Source organism: Lathyrus oleraceus, chromosome 6 (genome assembly GCF_024323335.1).
Source record: "Lathyrus oleraceus cultivar Zhongwan6 chromosome 6, CAAS_Psat_ZW6_1.0, whole genome shotgun sequence".
Classification (NCBI taxonomy): Eukaryota; Viridiplantae; Streptophyta; class Magnoliopsida; order Fabales; family Fabaceae; genus Lathyrus; species Lathyrus oleraceus.
Genome location: NC_066584.1, coordinates 72,651,798 through 72,657,221, shown reverse-complemented (window position 1 = coordinate 72,657,221; position 5,424 = coordinate 72,651,798). Strand labels below are relative to the sequence as shown.

The following is a 5,424-nucleotide window of genomic DNA, read 5'->3' as shown; positions in this document are numbered from 1 at the left end:
CTGTCAGCTTTTCAGACCAATCTTTTCTGGATATTGAAATAGTTTTCTCCAAGATCTGCTTAATCTCTCTGTTAGATACTTCCACTTGACCATTAGTCTGGGGGTGATATGGTGTTGCTACTCTGTGTTTTACTCCATATTTCCTTAGGAGTTTATTAAATATCCTGGATATAAAATGTGATCCACCGTCGCTTATGACAAGTCGTGGAACTCCAAATCTGGGAAAGATATTATTCTTGAACATCTTGATGACTACTCTTGTGTCGTTGGTGGGTGCGGCTATAGCTTCTATCCACTTGGACACATAGTCAACGGCTACCAAAATGTACTTGTTTCCCAATGAAGATGGAAAAGGTCCCATGAAATCTATACCACAAACGTCAAATAGTTCTACTTCTTGAATGTTCTTCAAAGGCATTTCGTCACGTCTTGAGATGTTTCCAGCGCGCTGGCACCGGTCACATTGGACAATATAAGCATGGACATCACGCCATAATGTCGGCCAATAAAGACCAGCTTGAAGGATCTTAGCGTATGTCTTGGATGTGCTTGAATGTCCACCATAGGGTGAAGAGTGACAATGTTCTATGATGTTTATGACTTCTTCTTTCAGGACGCAACGTTGAAATATGTTATCGGTTCCTCTTTTGAAAAGGAGTGGTTCGTCCCAATAGAAGTTTCTTATATCTTTAAAGAACTTCTTCTTCTATTGATAGTTAAGGCCAGGTGGTATGATATCAGCGGCTAGATAGTTCACAAAATCAGCATACCATGGTACTCTGCTAATTTCTGAAACGGTCCCAAGGTTGTCTCTATCAGGTTCAAGGGGAGCGATATCTATCTTAGTTATTAGTCTGTCATAGGTGAAGTCATCATTTATGGGTAAATGATCTGGCTTTAAATGCTCTAATCTGGAAAGATGGTCAACAACTACGTTTTCTGTTCCTTTTTTGTCTCTAATGTCTAAGTCGAATTCTTGTAGTAAAAGGATCCACCTGAGTAATCTAGGTTTTGCATCCTTTTTTCTTAGAAGGTAACGGATAGTTGCATGGTCTGTATAGACTATAATCTTAGATTCTACAAGATAAGACCTAAATTTATCGATTGCGAAAACTACAGCTAGGAGTTCCTTCTCTGTTGTTGTATAATTTAATTGAGCGACATCTAGGGTTCTACTAGCATAATATATTACGTGTAGTTTCTTATCTTTTCTTTGCCCTAAAACAGCTCCTATAGCGAAATCGCTAGCATCACACATTATTTCGAAGGGTTTAGTCCAATCCGGGGTTTGTAGAATGGGTGCTGAAATTAATGCTTGCTTTAAACGGTTAAAGGCCTCAATGCATTTCTCATCGAAAATGAGTTCAATGTCTTTCATCAGAAGGCCAATCAGGAGTTTTGTTATTTTAGAGAAGTGTTTTATGAAGCGTCGGTAGAAACCGGCGTGTCCAAGGAAACTACGGACTTCTCTAACTGTCTTAGGAGGGTTAAGGTTTTCTGTAACTTATATCTTTGCTTTATCGACCTCAATGCCTCTTTCAGATATTATATGTCCTAACACTATGCCTTTTTTAACCATAAAGTGGCACTTCTCCCAGTTTAACACAAGGTTAACTTCTACGCATCTCTCTAGCATTTTCTCAAGGTTAATAAGGCAGTCTTCAAAGTCTAATCCGCACACTGAGAAGTCGTCCATGAATACTTCCATGATTCCGTTGATATAATCTGCGAAGATTGACATCATACAACGTTGGAAAGAAGCTGGCGCATTACAGAGTCCAAACGGAATTCGTCTGTAAGCAAACGTTCCGTAAGGACAGGTAAAGGTTGTTTCCTCTTGATCCTCGGGGTGTATGGGTATTTGGAAAAATCCAGAATATCCATCAAGATAACAAAAGTAAGAGTGTCTGGCAAGACACTCCAGCATTTGATCTATGAATGGAAGGGGGAAATGGTCTTTCCTAGTTGCCTTATTGAGCTTCCTATAATTTATGCACATACGTCATCCGCCTTCTATGCGTTTAGTGACATGCTCTCCCTTCTCGTTCTGCACAACTGTGATGCCTCCCTTCTTGGGTACCATATGTACAAGACTAACCCACTTACTATCAGAAATCTGACAGAATATACCAGCTTCCAGTAGTTTAAGGACTTCCTTCTTTACTACCTCGCTCATCACAGGGTTGATCCTTCTCTAATGTTCTCTGGAAGGTTTTGAATCCTCCTCTAGTGAGATCCTGTGCATACACACAAATGGGCTTATACCTTGTAGATCAGAGATGTTGTACCCTAAGGTAGAGGGGTACCTTCTTAAAACATTCAAGAGTCGATTTGTCTCGTCTTGGTTTAAGGTGGCACTAACTATTATTGGGCAGTTCATTTCTTCACCCAAGAACTCATATATTAGGTTCTTGGGTAGTTCCTTAAGTTCTTGGGCTGGTTTTTGAGAATTAGGTGAAGGGTCTGGAGTAAGATCCAGACATTCGTGAGGTTTCATTTCCTCTAGCTCGTCATCCTTTTCATTCGGGTTTGAAAATGGTTCGATCTTAGGTTCTCCTTGATCAAATTCTCTTATGAACTCATCTATGATATCAATCGCATAACATGTGTCTCCTAGAACTGGTGTCATCAAGAATTTCTAAAGAATAAACTTGATCTTTTCATCCCCTACTTCGAAGGTTAATTTCCCTCTTTTGACATCTATTATAGCTCCGGCTGTTGATAAGTATGGTCTACCTAAAAGAATAGGGATATCTTCGTCTTCTTTGATATCCATGACCACAAAGTCTGTTGGGATATAAAGTTGACCGATCCTAACTGGGATGTCTTCTAAAATGCCTACAGGATACTTAACAGACCTATCGGCTAATTGAAGGGACATCTTAGTTGGTTGCAATTCTCCCAGGTTTAACCTTTTACATACGACTAAGGGCATTAAACTTACAATAGCGCCTAAGTCTAGGAAAGCTTTGTCGATCACATGACTCCCTAAAATGCAAGGTATAGAAAAATTACCAGGTTCTTTCTCCTTCTTAGCAAGTTTATTCTCGGAAATAAAGTTGCATTCCAAGGGTTTTGGATCGTCGAGCCTACGCTTGTTGGTTAAGATGTCTTTGAGAAATTTTGCGTAAGACGGAATTTGGGTGATAGCTTCGGTGAAAGGAATCTCTACATGAAGCTTTTCTATCACTTTTATAAATTTTTGGTATTGGTTGTTAATTTTGGTTTGTTTAAGTCTTTGCGGATATGGGATTGGTGGTTTGCAGGGGGGTGGTGGTTTGTAAGTTTTATCCTTGGCTTCACCTTCTTGGTTGTTTTGTTTCTCGGGTTCCTCTAGTTCCTCTTCTTGGTTGGTAGGTATGGAAGTTTTGGACTCGCTCATTGCTGGGTTATGAGGCCCTTCGTAAGCGGTCCCACTTTGTAACGAGATAGCGTTAGCTTGCCCTCGAGGGTTTGGTTGAGGTTGCCCAGGGAATTGGCCTTCGGGTGTAGTTTATGGGGCTTGATGTTGTGCTACCTGTGAGATCTAGGTTTCAAGCATCTTATTGTGAGTGATTATCTGATCAACCTTGGTTCCTAATTGCGTTATAAGTTCGTTTACTTGAATGTTCTGGTTTAGGAATTCTTTATTTTGCTGAGCCTGGCCCGATATAAAGCTTTCCATGATCTTCTGAAGGTTAGACTTCTGGGGCACAGCTTGCATAGGTTGGTTTGGTTTTTGGGCTTGATAACCAGGCGGTCTCTGAGGTGCATGATTTTGGATAGGGTTCTGGTTTTTATAGGAGAAATTTGGATGATTCTTCCATCCAGGGTTGTAAGTGTTTGAAAATGGGTTACCTTGGGCGTAATTCACTTGGTCGGTATTTAGTTCGTTCAAAAGGTTAGACTCTGCTGATTCGTGTCCTTTAGCTCCACAAAGTTCGCACTCTGTGTGAACTACTGCTACGGTGTTAGTGTTTGTAGACATATGTTCGATCCTAAGGGCTAAAGCGTCCATTTTCGTCTGCATCATGTCTAGAGAGCTTACCTCATGTATTCCACCTTGGGTCTCCTTTTTCTCTATTGATGCTCGTTCAATTCCCCATTGGTAATGGTTTTGGGCCATATCCTCAATTAGGTCACAAGCTTCGGGATAAGGTTTGTTCATCAGTGCGCCACCTGCAGCAACGTCGATGCTCATCTTGGTGTTATAATAGAGTCCATTGTAGAAGGTATGAACGACCAGCCATTGTTCTAGGCCATGGTGTGGGCAGACTCTTAATAGCTTTTTATATCTCTCCCAAGCTTCGAAAAGCGATTCTCCTTGGTTTTGAGCAAATCTAGTTATTTGGTTTCTGTCGCATTACGCGAAAAACCGGCGGGAAACGAAAACAACAGAGCCGCCACCGTGCGTTATTTATCCCAAAGAGGGAAAGGAAACGCTCGAAGTAAACCTGGAAAAGACATGGTCTCGCGACCAAAGAGAGAGATGGGATCGGGAGTCGGTTATGCGAAGGGAAGGTATTAGCACCCCTACGCATCCGTCGTACTCGACGGGATCCACACACAAAAGAAAGGATAAAGGTTGCTAAACACTGCTCAAACAAACATCAAACTCTGGCTGAAAAGAGACACAGGAAAACAAGAGAAACTAACTCGGCAGGATATCGCATCCTGGGCCTACGTAGTCTGTTAGGCACAGACATCAGAGTCGACATAGTTCGGGACAGGGGAAAACATGCTCGTTAGGATGTCGCATCCTATGCATACGTATCTTCTCGGACTAAAGAAGAATCAAAGCACTCGTAGCTCGGCTAACGCACGCCAAACAAAACCACACAGGAAACCGACGGCCAATCGCTGGACTTATGTCAGACTCCACACAAACAAGCAAACATGGAAACCGAATGCCAATCGCTGGACTTACATCAGACTCCGAACCAACAAACACACACTGGAAACCAAATGCCAATCGCTGGACTTATATCGGACTCCAACCAAAAAAGGAGAAACAACTCACACAAACAAAACAAAAGGGCGCCCGGAGAGATCAGCTCATCTCCTGCCTACGTACCTCATCTCCTGCCTACGTACCTCATCTGGTATGAGGATCAGGGCGACGTAGTTCCCCTACACAGGGAAAGAACTTCTAACCTAACCAGAGACTGGGAAATGACAAACTAGAAGGGAGACTAACTCGAGCCTAATAGTTATCATGTAAATTCACCATGGTCCTAGGTTGAAGTTTCTATCTAACTTGCACAGGGAGCAAGCTATCCTAAACAGCACAGGCAAAGCAAACATTCACACAAATAGCACACACTATATACAAACAAAGTGGGCTCACACAAGGTTAAGCTTTAGTCAAGGGGTCATGTCAACCTCGACAAACAAGCCACTGTAACAGGGTGATGTTAGCTCTTAACCCTAACATTGAGAGTTAGG

General features: G+C 42.0%; 1 non-coding gene across 1 annotated transcript; it reads left to right on the top strand.

Moving 5' to 3' along the window:
• The first annotated feature begins 4,235 nt into the window (after positions 1-4,235).
• On the top strand, positions 4,236-4,343 carry LOC127099593 (small nucleolar RNA R71). Its single transcript, XR_007794078.1, has one exon. It is a non-coding gene; the product is annotated as a small nucleolar RNA R71 (small nucleolar RNA).
• The last annotated feature ends 1,081 nt before the right edge of the window (positions 4,344-5,424 follow it).